This window comes from Marmota marmota, unplaced genomic scaffold, assembly GCF_001458135.2.
Source record: "Marmota marmota marmota unplaced genomic scaffold, marMar, whole genome shotgun sequence".
Classification (NCBI taxonomy): Eukaryota; Metazoa; Chordata; class Mammalia; order Rodentia; family Sciuridae; genus Marmota; species Marmota marmota.
This window is the reverse complement of record NW_025999977.1, coordinates 10,211,122-10,230,471: the sequence shown is the minus strand read 5'-3', so window position 1 is coordinate 10,230,471 and position 19,350 is coordinate 10,211,122. Positions and strand designations below refer to the sequence as shown.

Below are 19,350 nucleotides of genomic sequence, written 5' to 3'. Positions count from 1 at the left end.
AGTGATCTTCTAGTCTGTTGGTTATGCTTTCTAATGAGCTTTTAATTTGGTTTATTGTTTCCTTCAGTTCAAGGATTTCTGACTGTCCCCCCCCTCCCCAAGAGTCTCTATCTCTTCCTTGAAGTAATCTTTTGCTACCTGTATTTGCTCTCTTATCCCTTTAATGGAATGATCAATTTTTGTTAGTATTTGCTCATTTAAGTCATTATTTAATTCACAGATCATTTTAATTATGTGATGCCGCAGTCTGGCTGGTCACAATTCAGGAGCCACTTGTCAAAAGAAACGAACTTTATTTTTAGAACACACACACCACACCACACAGCTCTTCAGGAAAAACCCTCAGAGCCCAACTGCCACCACTGGCTTCCCACCAGCCTCTCTACCTCTCCCCATCCTCCTGCTCTTGAGGCTGATTGGCTGAGTTGCGTGGGCAGAGCCAAAGAAATTCCCCCAATGAGCAGCTCTGTGGTCTGAAAGGGCGGGGAAACAGCCCAATGAGCATCACCGCAGAGGAGCCAATCAGTTGGCAGCTAGAAGTTTGCTGGGGCCGCTGTGAGCCAATCATCAGCTGGCAGCTGGAAGTTTGCTGGCAGCTGGAAGTTTGCTGGGGCCCCTTCGGCTGTGGCTCTCAACAATGTGAACATTATGAACTCCTTCTCTGACATTTCATCAACTTCCTGTCCATGGATTCTGTTATTATCGTGTCCTGGTTTGTTTGGGGCACTTTCTCCCTTGTTTTTTCATGTTGTCTATGTATCTTCCTTTCTTGCAGTGTGGATCTGAGATATTACAGTTTCTACCCTATATTCTTGTAGTACCTGTGCAGATTGTCTGCACCTCACCTAGATATTGGGCTTCCAGACCTTGCTGGTGTCCCTCAATGTATGCTACTGCAACTAAAGGTGGTGGCGGCAATAGCCAAGATTACTTGGGATAATAGTGGAGGTGCTCCAGTATGGATGCAATGTCTTACAGAGGATGGGGCTTAAAGGGTAGGCCTTACACTGTCTTTGGGATGCCTGCTCTGAGATGCAGCTGCTTCTGGGCCCTGTCTCTTGTCAAAAAGGTAGGGGCTACTATGTGGTGGAAGGCTATGGTGATATCTGCAGTGTCCTAAGATGGAAGTGGGTTAGGCTTGGGCTCCCAAGTGGGAGGTGGCAAACTCAGGCCTGGTTGCTGTGTATGTTGGTGTGGGTGGATGTGGGCTGGGCCTGAGCTCCCAAGGTGGTCTGCTGAATGGAAGAGGCAGTCCGGAGCCTGAGCTCCAGTGTGTGTCAACCAGTGGCAGGATAGACCTAGGCCTACTGTGAGCCTGGGTTCCCTGCAGATCCACAAAAAATTTATTGTACTTCAGTTTTACCTCAGTAAAGCTACAGAAAGAAAAAAGTTATCCATGAAAATCTTTAGAATTCAGTATCTTTCACAATTTTTTCCTATTTATGTTCTACTTCTCTAAAGAAATCCAATCTTCCATCCTCCTCCAACATGTCAGGCATATTTCTACCTCTGTCTTTGCACATCATGTTTGCCTAGCCTGAAGTTTCCTCTTTCCCAAGTCTAGCTTGCAAGGCCAGGTTTAATATTTACTTCCACATATCAGAAAAAAAATGATAAATTACATATCAGCATTAGTAAATACTTTTTAAGTAAATAACTCAGTCTTTCATAAAATGGCAAAGGAAATCTGCAAAATGAAACATATGAAAAATTTTTTTTCCTCTACTCTTAGATTCAGGGCCGGGGGCCCTGCAGATTAAACTGGCAGAAAACAGATTAATGGAAGAAATGATTTGTTATGTTTGTATGTAGAGGACTTTATAGAAAAGAAGTGAAGACCCAAAGAAACCTTAGAACTTTGTAACCCTCAGAGGAAGATTGTGGATATGTGGAAAGACAAAGGAAAAGGGAATTGAGCTTTCTAGGGATGGTAAGTTATAGGAAGGTAGTGGAAGGGTAAACTTGTGGAAGATAAGGATTGTTTTAGATAAGGTTTTTATATAGATTTCTGCCATTCCAGCTATGGGCTGATAAGAATCTGGAGTCCTCTCAGGTGATTTAAGAGTAGTTCTGCTTTTCCTGTATAAAAAAAAAAATAGGGGTGGGAACTCCTCAAAATTCTCTTTAGGTAAATATGGGGAAGTAGAGAGTTTTTCTGTGGTTACAGTTCAAGATAATCCTTATGCCATCATAGCGTTTTGGGGCATCATGTTGTGATTCCCTTCAATTTATAATAGCCCCTATGAATGTCACACAAGAATATAGTTTCTGGAATCTTTTGAAATAACAAAGGTCTGGCAATACTGGGTTGAATTTTCTACCAATAGTAGGCTAGAGCTAAGAAATGATTATCCCTTTAGATGATCCTTGCACTCACCACTTCAGTCCCACCACTCCTTGCTCTCTTCCCCACATTACTCCAGCTGACTTTAACACTCTACTTGGCCCTCCTGACCCATATGCAATTGAATTTAAAATAGTAGCTATAGAAATACTCTGGAGAACAAAAGGGCAGTTTTCCAAAAAGAGAAGTTACTAAGAGGTTATTAAGGTGCTTGATAATCAGTGTCTTAATAGCTGAGAGGTGAATTTATACTTAACTTTCTACCCACCACTGAGTTGAGACAGCTGTGGTGATCCTCCATTAGCAGTTCTTGCAGTCACACTGGAAAGATTCCAGACATGTCGCTCAGAGTAGCAGGTAAGAGTTTATGAGAAGAGATATATAAAAGGAAATATGGGACACTCAAGGGAGAGCGTGGGTCTTCTGATAGAGGAGAGGGCTAGAGTGCCCCTCCTGTCCTCCAGCTTTATTGGGAGTCCCAAGGAAGTTTCCAGAGAGTCCAGCCCAGGTCCACCTCTTGATTTCTAATGACTGTGGGATTGCATCAGACTTCCACTGGTTCTATATTTTATCTCCCTGAATTCTGGAATCTGGTCTATGTAAAGGCAAGAAAAGTAACCCCTTCAGGGCAACTTAGGTTCTTATTAGCAGGCTTTCAGGACTGCATTTTTCCTGTAGATAACAGGTTGTTTGTTGAGAAATATAGCATATTCTATTGAGTTAAGCCAGGCAGAGCTGAAGGTAAATTGCCTTTTTTTAAAAAAAAATATATATATTTTTAGTTGTAGATAGATACAATACCTTTATTTTCTTTCTTTCTTTTTATGTGGTGCTGAGGATTGAACCCAGTGCCTCACACGTGTTAGGTGAGTGCTCTACCACTGAGCTACAACCCCAGCCCATAAATTGCTTCTTAAAAGAAAGCATGTTGGAGTCAGCACAGAAGGTCTAGTTTTATAGAGTTATTCCCTTAACTACGTGTTCTACTGTTCATATCTATTACCTTTCACTTCCAAGTTGAAAGTAATCATCAAGAATAACTCATACAGTAAGTATAACTGAACATAATAGATTCTCTTCTTGACAAGTGGAAAGCTAATGAATACAGCCAGAAAATAAAAGAATGAAGAAAAGATTGATTACTTGCAGCAAGTAAGGAGCTGTGGTGGTCCTCCATTAGCAGTTCTTGCAGTCACACTGGAAAGATTCTTTGCAAAACAGTACTCTCCTCAAACAAAGAAAGCAAGGATATTTTATTAGGGAAACCTATAAAATATTCATATTCATACAGGAAAGCACATGTGGGATGGGCACATTCTTGAGCATGCTTAATTGTGAGTCATAAATCATATTCAAAAGGAAGATGGCAGGCACAAACCTTTCTGGGCAGGGAGTTTGGTATTATAATTGTCATTGGAGGAGATCCCAAGAGGTCCCAGAGAGGGTGCCTCACTTTAAGACTATGGAGTCCTTGGTGGATGTGATAGAAAAGAAGTTCAGCATGCATCAGATATTGAGGGACAGAGATTTATTTAGGAAAGCAAGGAGTACACATTCAAAGGAGATTGTGGTGAAACCAGAATTTGAGAAGAAACTACATTCCCTGCTTCTGTTAGCGAATGGGGTTTATGCAGGGTACAGGCTTCTGCAGCCAATAAAGTCCATTTATTGGACTGCTAGACACAGCAGGTGATATCTGCCGACATCAGCCCCAAGGGTTGTAGCTGACAAAACTAGATTCTTTGCTACTACCTGTTAGCACAAAAGGACTGGGCCTGATGCAAACTTCATCGCAACCTTTTATTCAGGAATGAAGTTTCATGCCAGAATGGGTTGGGCAAGAACGGGGGTGACACCGGTGGACCCACTTTCCTCGTGGAAAATGAGCCACTAAACAAAGAAGGGGATTGGACTTCTTTAAGAGGTGACTTAATAAATGAATGTGTCAGTTTGGGCACTCAGGAATTTGGGGGTCTGTTTTATTGGGCAGAATGGGAGGGGGTCTGGGGTCAGTGGTCAATATTTGGGATTTATCTTACTGGACCAGATGGATGGCCTGGGGTTATGGTTGGTATCTGGAAAGGATTTGTTTAGGGAAGGATCAATGCTTTGGCTTCTTCCCAGAAACTCTCATTTCAGACGTGGTGGATATCTCCTATCTCCTCCCCGGGGCTTGTCTTATCACTGGGAAAGAATGTATTGGGAAAGAATCAATGCTGTCAGTGTGTGGCTTTCTTTTTCACTCCCTTTTCCCAGGCCTCATTATTTTGGCGTTTGTCATTTTCCATATCTAATACTACCGAATTGTGTGGTACAGCTCTTAGTATCACAGAAAACCCTGGTAACTCAAGCCAATTTTCTCCTGGATTCTTGTCTCACAAATCTGAAGAATAAAATTCATAGACAATAGTAGAAGGCAAGAGTAAATGGAGCAGGATTTATTTAAGTGAGAAGAGAAGAGATAGAACTCCCTCCATGTGGAAGGGGACCTGGTTGCAGAATATCGTTTTTGTTTGTTTGTTTTTGGTGTGTTATCCTAGGACATATATAGTTTTTGGGTATGAACATTGACCAGAATCTGTGTTAAATGAAAAAGTATCAAGGCCATTGGTCAAAATCTATGTTACACAGGTATTGAAAAAGCATCAAGGCTATTGGCTATGACCTTTGGCCTTTGAGTTTGAATCCTTCATGTAACTCTGTCTTCTTCAGTGGTCCATCTTAAGAGTGAGAAATAATTTCGGGGTTTCCAGGCTCTTCTTTTAAAGGGAACTTGGTGAGGGTGGCAATGGGAAGGTACATGAGATTGACATCAGTCTGGTGATCACAAAATGGTTTACAGTGGCCTGGTAATTCCTAGAATCCTAAGATTGATTCTTTTCCATTATTTGATCAATAGATAAAAATGTAAGGAAAGTACCTTATGTTATAGATTTTATATCTCCATTTTCTCAATCTATTACAAAAATACTTGTATTTATAGGCCAATTAAACAGTGTACAGGGCAGTTTTTGTAAGTGGGCAAATTTCCAGTAACTTTAAGATTGTGAGTGAAGATTTATAGAAATTTGGGGAGGGATAGGTCTGGGAGAGAGAACTGGCTTGGGGAGGAAAGGTATGAGGAACTTTAGGACAAGGCTTTTAAAATGTAGTCTTCCTTTCCTTCCTTTTTTCTCCTTTCTACCTTTCTCATTTTATTTCTTCTATGTCATAATTAGCAAAGTTTAAGTCACTTAAAAGAGTCAGAGTGACTTGGTAATGTTGGCTGGTTCCTTGTATGTTTCTCCATAGACTCTTAGCTGAAACATAAAGAAAAAACAATTTGAAGGCACATTAACAGTCTTTTAAAAGGGCAGCAGCTTTTTTCTCTATAAAAGTATAGGAGTTTGCCCCCTATGGGTGCTTACCTTGTTTAGCACCAAAAAATGAAGGCATTTAATCATGGAGCAGAATACCAAGAAGTGAAACACAAGAAAATAGTTTTTTGTTCTTGGCCCAGTGAGGTAGGGGATAATCACTAAAATTGGCTCTTAACTGGACATTGTTTCCAAACACAATAGATTCTCTTTTTGAAAAGTGTGAAGCCAATGAGCACAACCGGAAGATAAAAGAATGGAGAAAGAGTGCTGCCGGGTTTCTGTTCTCACGACTAAAAGGCTCAGGAGTTACTCCAGTTGAACTGGGCTAACTGGGCTGCACGAAATAACCACACAAGTGACACAAATATCTTTTTCATTGGGGTCGCTGTGACAGCTCCTCTGACCTTAAGAGTCCACAGAAAGAGAGCACGCGCTGACCCCCTTTATTGAGGAGAAGCTATTCAAATGAGGCAAGGGGTCAGATTTCAGGGGGCTGGGTCTATCTTCATGATGTCCACTGTCAGCAGGTTGACTGACATCTGGGTAGGCCACACCCAAAGGCACAGTAAGAGAAGGGGATACACACACAAGGCACTTCCATGGAAGATTCTGTCCTAAACGGGTTATATTACAAAGGAACAGGTGAGTGTAGCTCCACCCATGGGGCTGTAGCAAGACACACCCATGCACGAGACACCATCCCTCAAACCCAAGAAGGGTAAGCTCTGCCACATTTCTGTGATTGAGCGCCTCAGCACCCAGCCGGGGAGTGTGACTCAGTCACATGCAATGTTGGTCTCCCACAGAGTGCCAGATAGGCCTTGCATGACTGTAATCCTAGATGGCTGGGAGGCTGAGGCAGGAGGATTGAAAGTTTTGAGGCCAATCTGGACACCTTAGTGGCACCCTGTCTTGGTATAAAAATTTTAAAAGGTCTGAGGTAGAGTGCTTGACCAACATGTACTAGGCTTATGAGAGAGATTAATTACCCACAAGTAAGGAGAATACCAAAGTTCTGTAAAACATTGGTTTCCTTAAAGAATGGAAACATGGGGATTTTACTGGGGACCCTATTCATATTCATGTTCATATTCGTATAGGAAGGCACTTTAGTAGTGAGGACATTCCTGAGCACACTCAGTATAGGATGTACATTTCTGGGCATGCCCAGCTCAAGATCAAAGATCATATGTTTAAAGTTTAAGATGGTAGATATGGACACTTAAAGGTGGTAGACACATGCTTTTGGGCATGCTCAATTTAGTATTATAACAAGCCAAGTTTACTCTAGGTATCTAAAAGAAAAAGATTAGCTTGGTGATATTGGCTGGAGGAGCTCCCATTTTAAATTTCTCCAAAAAGATTTTGCTGAATCAGAAGGAAAGAATTCTTTGAAGGTGTGTTAATATAGGAGTTTGCTCCTAAAGGTGTCATTTGAGGGGATCATTTCTCCAAAAGGTGGGTGTTTCTTTTAGGAAACAATATGGAAGGAAAGATTTAAGAACAACTAATATACAGGAGCAAGGACTCATGATAATCTTAAATGTAGTTAATTTTGTTTGTTCTCCTTTGAGCTTCTTAACATTTTGATTAGCATGTGTAGTTAGTATTTCCCCAATGTTTTAAACATTTTCAAGTTCTTTTATTGACTCACTAAAACTTTCTAAAACCTATGAAGTGGGACAGACTAGATTAAGAGAAAATAAGGCTTCAAGAGTTTAAGTGAATTACCCAAGTTCCTCTGAATATAAAGTGATAGAATTAGAAGTAGATCCTAGATCTGATTTCTTGTTTTGTGTTCTGTAATTTTATACTGCCTAGGTCTTCATTATCTGCCTATAAATGATGTCATCCTCCTTTTGTAAGTTACCAAAAGCCAGAGGCTTTGATGTTAACCATAGCAAATAGTAATGTAAGAGGTGAATTTTGGAACTAGGTCATCCTCTATCTATAATTCTTTGCCCCTTTGAATAAGGTACTTGGGATGTAGCTAACAGTTTTCTGATGACATCAAAAGTATTATTCTACATGTCTATCATAGTAGACTACACATTCTATTGAAATTACTTTTGTAAGTTGTTTTAATTTATTCTCTCTTTTCCATTAAAATTGGAGCTCCTCAATGGCTGAGACTCTGCTTTTTTAAAACCGAATTCCCACTGTCTAGAACTGTTCCTGCCAAGTATAAAACATTGAGTATTTTATGCCTATATCAATGCTTAAGGTTTTGTGATCCTTATGTTAAAAAATGGCTGCTGAAAGTCAGTGTATGTTGCCTTTTGTAGGTATACTTTTTCCTTTAGATCTGACAGAGAGATCAGCCCTGTAAGAGTGTGTGGACTTTGACTGAGATGTTTGGAGTTGAAACAGTTTATGTGGTAAAGTTTCTGTGTTAGATGGCATACCTATTCAGTGCTACTTGTACTTTTACCCTTTGTAGTGTAGGAGAGGAAAAATAATTTCTTAACCCTTCATGAGTTCTTACTGTGATGCTCTATTAAAGAAGATAGATTAGCAAGAGAAAAACAAGTTTAATAATTTACATAGCTCCAATATATAAAACAAATAACCCAGAGAGATGAGTCAGTCTCTACAGTAGACCTCAAAGAGGTAGTTTAAACTTGAAGCTTAAATACCATCATTCTCCAAAGTAAAGAAAGATGTGGGAAAAGACCTGATTAACATGCCCAGGAAAGCACCAAAAAACAAAGGTTAAGATTTACTATGCAGATTTAAGTCTATGCTTTCTGCATTAAGAGCCTTTAGTGGTTTAGTCATCCTCCTCTTGCTGCCATAGAGAGGGTACCCTTACAAATGGAGATTTTCTTTTTAGATATAAATTTCTCTTACAAAAGGATAACTGTGTTTGCAGTTTCTCAAAATAGTCCTTATGCCAAAACGGTTATGTTGAAGTGGCATATTCTGGTTTCCTAAAGTAAGTTTTGGGATGCAGTAGCCACCATTGCTTATAAGACACTTTAGTTCAGAGCTTTCCAAGAGGTGCTATGTCTCAAAGTTTATCTATCATATGAAGGGAGAGTTTGAGATGCACCGCTTTTTAAAATTATTGTTGTAGTCTGAGACTGTGGACTTCATTCAGTAGAAGTCTCCCACATGGTAAGAGTTCTTTGGTAGTATAGGCAAGGGAAATACACAGACATGTTTGAACCAGTGCATCAGCAACTCTGCTATTTCTGAGAGCAGAAAGTATAAAACTCCAGATTCTAAAAAGGTTAAGAATAGCTTACTGTTTAGTCCTAAAACTGTCACTTTCTTCCTGGTTGAACCTGGCCCTTTTTGATTCATAATATTAATATAGTAGGTGGTCTTGTTCAATAAAAACCTCTATTTAGAAGGGAAAATAAGGTAAACAGTGTGCCTGATCCTTGGAAGGATAAAAGACTCTTGGAAGAGCACAGAGCTCTCAGGATGTTAAGTAACACTATAAAAACATGCAGGAAGGGATTTACTGTTTGGGGCTTGTTGTAGCCTGAAGCAGTTGGTGTTTTTCATCAGTATGAGAACTTTTTTGTTTCTTTGGGACAATGTCAGGCCCCAAGAGTCTTTCACATGGCTGTCACTATTAAGAGCCAACTGCCTTTTTGGGGAGAAAACAGAGCAGTTAGTCCAAGTATTTAGTAGGTCTCTTTATAAATATCAAGGGACATGATATGTGTAACAGTGTAGGAAGAGAGCCTAACATTTATTGAGAGCCTGTTTCATACAGGAAACAGTGGTGGGGACTTGTACATGAGTTATCTTAAACACTCTTACAAAATAGGTATTATTTTTTCCATTTTTTATATTTGGAAACCAAGAGTTAAGAAAAATATATGTTCCCCCACGGTCATGAAACTAATAATGTTAGAGCCAGATCCAAATCCAAATAGTCCAATTATCAAATCATTGATTTTTTCCCCCCTAATATTGCTTTGGGTTCCATAGTAGTGATGGAGAGGGCTCAATTCCTGACTTTCCTATAGAAGGAGAGGGAAATGGGGTATAAAATAGCAGAATTTACATTCACAGACTCCTTTTTTAACCCTACCACTCAAAATGCTTTAAATGTACGGAAGTTTTAAACATCATATGACAATCTCATGAGTGATGCAATTGTTGAGACTAAGGTAACTTCCCTTGTCTTCTGTAGGTTTGACTGAAAACAAAAACAATTGATGAACATGAGCTATAATAAACAAATATTTTAAATATATTTATTTAATTAATATAAACAAAATAATGTGCAAGCAAATGGGAGTCATCCAAAATATAAAAACTCAAACAAGAACTAGGTGGTTGAGGCTTATATGTGCTTTTCACAAGGGAAAGAGAAGAATAACTAAGCTGGGGTGGAGGTTATCATAGAGGGTGTGAATGCCTAAAGAATAGACACACTAACCTGAGACAAATTTCAGACTGGGCTTTCTTCTGGAAGACCTGGCCTTTAGTGGATAAACTTTAGAGAAAAGCCCCATCCTGTACTTTGGGAAAAAAAGAGAATCAAGACACAGGGTGCAAAAGGAAAGGCAGGGAGATGTTGAGACTACTTTAGATTAGCATGTCAAAATACTATACTTTGGGGCATCATTTTTTGAGCCCCAGCACATCAGAGTAATGAGAGATGAGCTTTTCTCCCCAAATTAAAGATATCCACAAAAGCTGGGCATGTTGGCCCATGCCTGTAATCCTGGAGGTTCAGGAGGATGAAGCAGGAGGATTATGAGTTCAAAGCCGGCCTCAGCAAAAGTGAGGTGCTAAGCAATTAGTGAGACCCTGTCTCTAAATAAAATACAAAATACGGCTGGGGATGTGGCTCAGTGTTCGAGTTCCCCTGAGTTCAATTCCTGGTCCCCCACCTTCCCAAAAAAATATCCAGAAAAGTATTTGTGGTGCATGCCTATAATCCTAGTGACTTTGGAAACTGAGGCAAGAGGATTCCAAGTTTGAGATCCACCTTGGCAATTTAGCTAGACCCTGCCTCAAAATAAAAAAGGGCTGGTGTTGTAGCTCAGTGGTAAAAGCTCAGTGGTTCAATCCCCAGTACCCTCTCCTACCAAAAAAATAAATAAATAAATAAAGTATTTGTGAATTTCTGGAAATTTCCAAAGGGGCCATTATATCCAAAGGATCAGAGACTAATAATGCCTTCAGGTTATAACATTTTCATTGTCATGTATTTAGATTTAACCTGAATTAAGAGTTCACATTTCTAAAACTGTTTAATGTATTTCTCAGAGGAAAGTCTCAAACTTAGGGCCTCTGCCCTATAGACAATTATTTGACATACCATTTTAATGTTCATGTTACAGTATTTTTACTTTTTACTGACAAAAATAAAAATAAAGGTTCTGTTTTAGAATTTTTTGTTTTTAGATCACAGATGTAAACCTTTATTAGCTTTACTGGAAGCCCCTCCTTGCATCTTGAAATGAAGAATACAGGGATTTTCTTGTTTGTTTCATTTTTATTTTTTTACTCCTAAGGAACACATGACTTTCATTTGCAGTTCCAGCTGATGGAGGGGGTAACAAATCACTTTAACACGATTTTTTGCATTCCACTTTGATGGAATATTTGAGTTAATGGCAGAAAAACTCAATTTTTTATTCCAAATCTTACAGTGGGTTTATATTTTAAAGTTTTACAGATGCTGTAGTTCTTGTTTTTTTTTTTCTTCTTCTGTTTTTCCAATCCCTGACATAGAGGTTTCATTTAACATAAATGACTTTATTGATATTTTCTCAGAGATGGGGAAGTTGAGATTACCATATCAAAACAACAGATTTGAAATGTTCTACCTACTAGCTCCCTTGCCTTTTTACTAAGAGCAAGGAAATTATGAAAATAAAATATGAATGGCATTTGAACTGTGGACTTCTGATTTTTTTTAATGTTATTGTTGAATATTAAAATTATCTTTCAATTTGGTTATAAGAAAAGTGCTTGATTTGGGTATTCTCAGGATTGACAGTGATGGACAGAGAGGAAGGAGAGTTTGCACCTGAGTTCCTGACATTTTTAGTCAGAGTGCTCATTAATAGTCACCCAAGCAGGTGCATGTTCTTGGCAACTCTAGTTCTTGTTTGCATTTGTGCCCCATCATACTCTTCTACTGAGCTTCTCTAGCCACTGTCACAGCCAAAGCTCAGAGGAAAGGATGTTGCTGCTGATTTCAGGCTGGCAGTGAAGTATGTTGGCCAGTCTAGATTGCTAGAGGTACAGTGTGTTAGTGGCAGAGTAACTACTTATTTTTCCCTTTGGAAAATAAGAAATACTGCTTAACTAACAAATATAATTTTAATGTTGGTGTAAGGTACCATGGCAAAATCAGAGACATAAGAAATAGTTTTGCCCCCAGAAACTATTGAGTTGCTTTAGATGTGTTATTGTAAAATCCTTACACAAACCTCATCAATTCTGTAAAAATCATTATTTTACAGATTAGGAAATTAAAACCTAATCAACCACACAGGTAGAAAGTGATAGAATTTTGATTTAGATTTTCATTTAGGTTTGTACAACTTCAAAACCTTTGTTTGCTAATCATTGGAGATAGGAATCAGTAACTAGGCATATACGCACACAGAGAATCAGACACTATAAGAGCGTGTACAAGGGGCTGGGGATATAGCAAAGCTAGTAGAGTACTTGCCTTGCATGCACAAGGTCCTGGGTTCAATCCCCAGCACTGAAAAAAAAAAAAAAATACTGTGTGTGCAATAGTTGTTACATTTACAAGATCACTAAGTTTTTTTAGAAATTCAGAAAGGAACAGGTTTATTTGAATGAAGAAAATTTTCATTAGGGAAGTAAGACTCTAGGCTATGTAAAATTTAGAAGTGAGGACTTTCCTTGTGGGAATAATAGTATGAGTAGAAGATAATAATGACATCTGAACCGCAGTATGTGATCATGACTTTGGTTTCAGACTAGGAAAAAACAAATCTGTGGGGCATTCATAAAATTTGAATATTGTCAGAATTAGATTAATAGATCATTAGTATAATTGAATATCCTTCATCCCAAATGCATAGAACCAGAAGTTTTTCAATTATTTCAGATTTTTTAATATTTGCATACAATAAGATACCTTGGGTCTGGGTGTAGGCGCACATTGTAATCACAGCAGTTTGGAGGTTCTGAGGCAGGAGGATCAGCAACTTAGTGAGGCCCTAAGCAACTTAGTGAAACCCTGTCTCAAAATAAAAAGTGAAAAAATGGCTGGGTATGCGCCTCAATGGGTACTGAGTTCAATCCCTGGTACCAAAATAATGGGACTATACCCAACTCTAAGCAAATCCATTTATGTTTCATATATACCAACCTATTCGAACAACCTGAACATAATTTTATATAGTATTTTTAGTGAACCTGTGTTTTGACTGTGACCCAAGTGTGAATTTTCCCCATCTGGCATCATGTTGGCACTCAAAATTTTGGATTTTTTAGTATTTCAGATGCCAGATTTTTGGATTATGGATGCTCAACCTCAATTTATCAATATTTTTAATTTTTTTTAATTTGTAGATTGACACAGTACCTTTATTTATTCTTATGTGGTGCTGAGGATTGAACCCAGTGCCTCACACATGCTAGGCAAGCACTCTACCACTGAGCCACAACTCCAACCCCAATTTATCAATATTATATAATTGGCTATAAAAGAGAATGTTCTCATCTTTAGGAAATTTAACAATAAAGTAAGTTTAATATATAAAGGAATAAAGGAGCATGACATCCCACACTTATTCTCAAGTGGCTGTGAGAAAAGTAGAAGATAAAGCAAATATACCAAAATGTAAATAATTGAATAACTGGTGAATGTGGGTAAAAAAGAGTCATATTTTTGTTATATTTTATGTGTATTTGAAATTATGCAACAACAACAAAAAAAATGTCAGATGTCTTACCTTCTATAAATGTGGCTAAAATTCTCCAGAAACTAGCAAAACCTAGCTGATGAGGCAGTTCAACAAGGATTTAAGGTTCATATTCTATTTATGCTTCCTCCTTTGGCAAAGAAATTTGCCAAACCAAGTTAGTAAGACAAAGTAATTTCACAGAGAAAATACATAAGTCATTTTTTTAGTCAAGATGTTTTTCTTATATTTCCACTGGGGTCATAACCTTACTTTTATGTCAGGTAATTAGTTGTTTGGCTAGTAATATCTTCCCAAACAGTATTTTTCCTATATAATTCATATTTCTTATTTATTAATATAAGCTTGAGTAACGTGCTAAATGTTTTCTTTTTAATGAAAGGATAAGCTACAAAGTCAAGAATTATTTGTTTTTTCTAATTATTTATGTTTGTTTATTTATATCAGTGTATATATTACCTGCATTCTCCTTATGTTTTAGTGGTTGTCCGTCAAGCCTTGATCATGTTATGTATGAGTGTATCAGGGCTCTCTTTCCCTTTATTCCACCCACCTAGTCCTACTTGAATTTTTTTTTTTAAGCTGTAGTTGGACACAATACCTTTATTTTATTTATTTATTTTTATGTGGTGCTGAAGATCGAACTCAGTGCCTCACACATGCTAGGTGAGCGCTCTACCAGTGAGTCACAACCTCAGCCTCACCTAATCCTACTTATGAAGCCAGAATTAAAGACAGACAGATAGGCCAGTTTGGGTCTGGGAAGTTGGAAACTACCCGTAAGGGATTGAAATGTTAATTCCTTTAGACCCCTTCTTCCACCCTTGTAGTTATAAAAGTTGTTAATTAATATGTCGAGGGCTGTTTCCTGCTTGGATCACTCCATCCTCCTGTCCATCTGCTTCTCGCCTTTTGGCCATCTCACATGGGCCATTTCCTGGGCCTAGATAAGGGGAAGAGAGCAGGAGAACAAAGGAAGCCAAGGACATATAAAAAAGGCAGAACACACTTACTTCTTGGGATACCAGGATACCAGCTTCCCCGTCCCAGGAGAAGCCTATGTTACCCATTTTAAAATAAACCCTGTTTTATATGCTTGCTTCTTCGTGCTTTTCTAATGTTAAACTTCAACATGTGAGGAAGCAGAACTCGTCACCAGTAACCAGCAGTATCACTTACTCTTCAATTAAGGAATAGATGTGGGCCAATATGAAGGATATTAAAGGTTTAAACCCACAATTTAATATATTCATCTTTCATTCCAAAAGTGCCTGTAAATTCTGATGTGATTTTTAAAAGATGAGTAATTTGATGTTCTTGGATCAGACAAGAAGACAGAATTAGGAATTCCTCCTGATTACAGATAGGAGAACACTGGGTGTAAGCAGATAATTTGGTTCTATTAATTTAAGGAATCTCATTCTCAAAACTTCATCACACTTTGGTCCATTGAATAACAAAGGTAAACCTTGCTTCAGCTCTCCTGCTGATGGTAATAAGAAGCTAGCTATCTTGTGAATCTTCCCTGCCTCTCAACCTCCATACCAACAGAAAGAGAAAAGAGACCATTGTAAAAACTTAATCTCTTTAAAATGTGTTTCTCTGGGGGCTGGGATTGTGGCTCAGTGGTGGCACGCTCACCTAGCGTGTGCAGGGCACTGGATTCGATCCTCAGCGCCACATAAATGTAAAAAATAAAGATATTGTGTCCACCTAAAACTAAAAGATGGATATTTGAAAAAAAATAAAATATGTTTCTCACCTGGGTACATGAGTATATTAATAAGCTGTATTGCTGCCCCATTACACTACTGTTTTCCAAATGGAGCCAGGATGTAATTATCTATAAATGGGTTTTATTGGTTACTATAGGTTGACTTTGAGTATCTGTTTGGCAACACTCAACTGTCCTTTGAGTCTTTCTTAAAATTTAATTGAATCAAGGGTTGGAGTTGTGGCTCAGTGGAACAGTGCTTGCCTAGCACATGTGAGGCACTGGGTTTGATCCTTAGCACCACATAAAATAAATAAATACAAATACAGGTATTCTGTTCATCTACAACTACAAAAATATATTTTTTAAAAAGGTTAATCGAATCATAGAATAGCGTTCATGTGTGGGCACTTAGTAACTATTAGTGATGGGGTTTAAGTTGTATATAAATGTGAGTCAGTCTTGTCGAATAGTTAAGTGCTCAGGTTCTAAAGCCAGTCTTGGATTTAAAACTGACTCTGCCACTTACTACTTGTGTGGCTTTGAACAAGTTATATATTATCTTTCCTACCCTGCAAAATGTGATAAAATTATCCTTACATGAAATAATGTGTGTACAAGGTTTGATATTTAGTATGTATTCAATATATTAGCCCTTGTTATCATTACTTATTAATGTTATCATTATATTTTATTATTTTAACTATAATTTTCTTTCCTTGAATTTGCTGATGTCTTCAGATTTGTCAGCCTTTTCCTACAATCTCAACTCCTATCTTTCATGCTTATTTTTCTTTAATAGTGGCATTTCATTTCTCCCAATGGCCCAGAGACGATCCTTGTATTCCATCTACCTCCAAACTTCTCTGTTCCCTTCACTACTTCCAAAGTCTACTGCATGAATGGTGATGACCAAGGAAGAATCATACTTCTTCCCTAGTTAGGACCTGATTGCTAGCTGTGTCTTTTGCAAAGAAATAAACTTTTAAATTGTAGTTTATAGACTTTGGGCAGTTTTAAATAAATGATGCTTATTTTTTTCCATAAGTAGGGTCACAGTGTATCAAAGCCTACAAAAGAAAGACTTTTCTGACAAAGTCTTTCTGCCAGATATGACTTGAAGATCTGCTTTGAGTCAGATGAGCAAATTTTGTCTCTTCCTAGTTAACAAAACTGTTATAAGGATCAAATGAGATTATGCATGTGAAAGGGCTTTCTAAACTAAAGCACTGTGTTAATGTGAGGGCCGATTATTGCATTTGAACAAAGTACCCAGCAAGTTATGTCAGAATTCAACTCTAGACTATAAAGATGCAACCTCCTCTCTTCTTTTCCCCCTGCATACCACCTCCAGAAGTTTGCAGCAAGCTACTTCTTACTAGAGGGGCAGGTACCTGACTAACTTCATGTGTGACTATAAGTCCTTTCTCCTTCCCTCAGGCCCACATTATTCTGTCACAGAATGTGTGCCAAATCCCAAGTCTAGACTTTAGGACACAACATGGCAGGCAAGGCACTTAATAGGATGTAAGAAGAGATGTAATTAGGATGTAATTAGGAGAGATTTCTTTGTGCCATTTTCTAATCCCTGTCCTGGCAGCACTATAGATTAAATGATATTTCAAAATAAAGTTCGGTGAGGGTGAGGCCAGATATGGCTTCTGTCAAACTGGGATGGCAGACCTGGCCAATGAGCAAATGGACTTTCTGTATTTGTATTCTTTTTTCTTATTTCTGAACTAACTACTAGAGATTCATTTTTGTACAACATGAGCAGCAAACTAAAAGTGAAGCGTAAGGTTGATGTCCTCGTCATATCAACCACAAATACCAGATTCTTGATAAGTGCAGGACCCCCTAAGCACTGGGGGTTGTTATTGACTAAATCGTGCTCCCCCCATTCATATGTTGAAATTCCATTCTATACTACAGAATATAATTATTCTTGGAGATAAATTCTTTAAAGAGACGATTGAGTTAAAAGAACATTGTGCTGAGTTCTAAATGAGTTGTGTCCATATGAGAAGAGAAAGTCACCAAAGGTGCTTGTGCACAGAGAAAAGACCACATGACAAGATGACCATCTACAAGTCAAAAAGAAAAGGCTCAGAAGAAACCAAATCTATTGGCCAATTGATCTTGGACATCTAAGCTACAGAAAGGTGACAAATTTCTGTTGTGTAAGCCATCCAATCTGTGGTATTTTGTTATGACAGCCCTAGAAAACTAATACAGGGGTACAAATTGGAAGACATTTTGCAGTTGGGAACCCCCAAAATCAATCTCCAACAACCCCAGCTCCCCACCAAAAACAAAATATAAAACTTTTCTCCCTGAATTAACATATTCTGAATTTGAAAATCTTTCTGTCCTTGATCATTTCAAACTTTGTCTTTCTTACATAGCTTTATTTGCTTCTTCTAGAGAAGGGATAGAGATATGTTGCTTTCTTATTTTCAAACTATGCCTGTTTCTGCTTAATGATACTGTCGTTAATAACGTAAACCACATTGAGAATGCTGGAAATAAATAGATGGCGCTGTTGGTAGAGTATGTTGGTTCTTCCTTTAATTGAAGAAAACCCACAATCCCAGAAATGGTTTGATTGGTACCACTTCTGCCTTCCTTCCTGCCAAGAAGTTTGTCATTCATCATTGCTCTCCTGTTTTTATGTTAGATGTATTACACCATGTTTCTGATCTTAATCTGTAGGTTATTAGAAACCCCTAAGAAAGCAAGTGCTGTTGCGTAGTTTGTGCAGCTTCACTAATGATGTTCAAGTATGGTGACTCTAGATGACTTTAATTTGTGGGGGAGGGGTAATCTCAATTCCTTTCATGTAAATATACTGTGGACTGTTTGCAAATGAGTTTGCTCTAGTATTTACCTCATTAGGAATGATGATGAGTTCCAGTTTGAATTTCAATCTAAAATGAGCAACATTCTTTTTTTATTTCTTTTATTTTTTTAGTTGTTAATGGTCCTTTATTTTATTTTGCTTATTTATATGTGGTGCTGGGAATCAAATGCAGTGCCTCACATGTACAAGGCAAGCGCTCTACTGCTCAGCTACAACTCCAGGCCCAACATTCTTTCTTTAATGTTCTAGGAGTTTTGTCATTTGGTTTCTGAAAGATTTAAGTGAAATTTCTCTTTCCTTCAGTGTGGTTTGCCTTGCAGCTATTTAATAGTCTTTCCTTAGGTACTCTGTCCATTGTCAAAAATTAGTGTGGCTTCCTGCAGATCAAACCAGAGTACCTAAAAATAGTTTTATACCAAAATATTTTTCAGCCAAAGGTTTTCAAAATACAGAAAATCTTAACAGCTAAACATTAATTCCCGCCAAAAAAAAAAATGAGAAGTTGTAAAATAAACCGGGGTATGATGTTTTGAAAAAAATATAGAAATTATCCAGCGATTCATTGGTATTCAGCTTTTAGTGTTTATATAACTTGGCTACGTTTTGTTTTGTTTTGTTTTGTTGAATATTTCTAAAATTTCCTGTAAAGGTTTACTTAGATCCTCATGCTCATGTACACAACATAAAATTTAGTATTCCTAATGAATTTTTATTTTACTAAATGTACCCTAATCAAATTCAAAAGTGACCAGACTCAAGAGTCAGATGGGTTGCATCAAACTGGAAATTCTGGCCTTTCCATAATTGGGGCATCTCTGGGTGGGTTGGTTGGTTGGTTGGTTTCTTATAGTAAAATGATGATCAATGGTATGTCTCTTTCATTATTCCCTGACTTATAATGGGGAGTAGAATGCATGTCAGGCTGTTTTGAACACTCTGGGGGAAAATAATAGTGTTAATCTTTTTTTTTTTTTTTTTGGTACATTGAACCCAGAGGTGCTTAACCACCAAGCCACATCCCCATCCTTTTTAAAAAATATTTTATTTTCAGACAGTTGCTGAGGCTGGCTTTGAACTTGGGATCCTACCATCGCAGCCTCCCAAACTGCTCGGATTACAGGCATGCACCACTGCACCCTGCTAATCTTTAACTGTATGTAATTTATCCAATGATAGGTCCACTCCACCCATTC

At 38.0% G+C, this 19,350-nt stretch overlaps 1 protein-coding gene across 3 annotated transcripts in view; it reads left to right on the top strand.

Annotated features, from left to right (window-relative positions):
* Commd1 (copper metabolism domain containing 1) overlaps positions 1-19,350 on the top strand; it is a 162,641-nt gene that overhangs the window by 132,903 nt on the left and 10,388 nt on the right. The window lies entirely within an intron of this gene.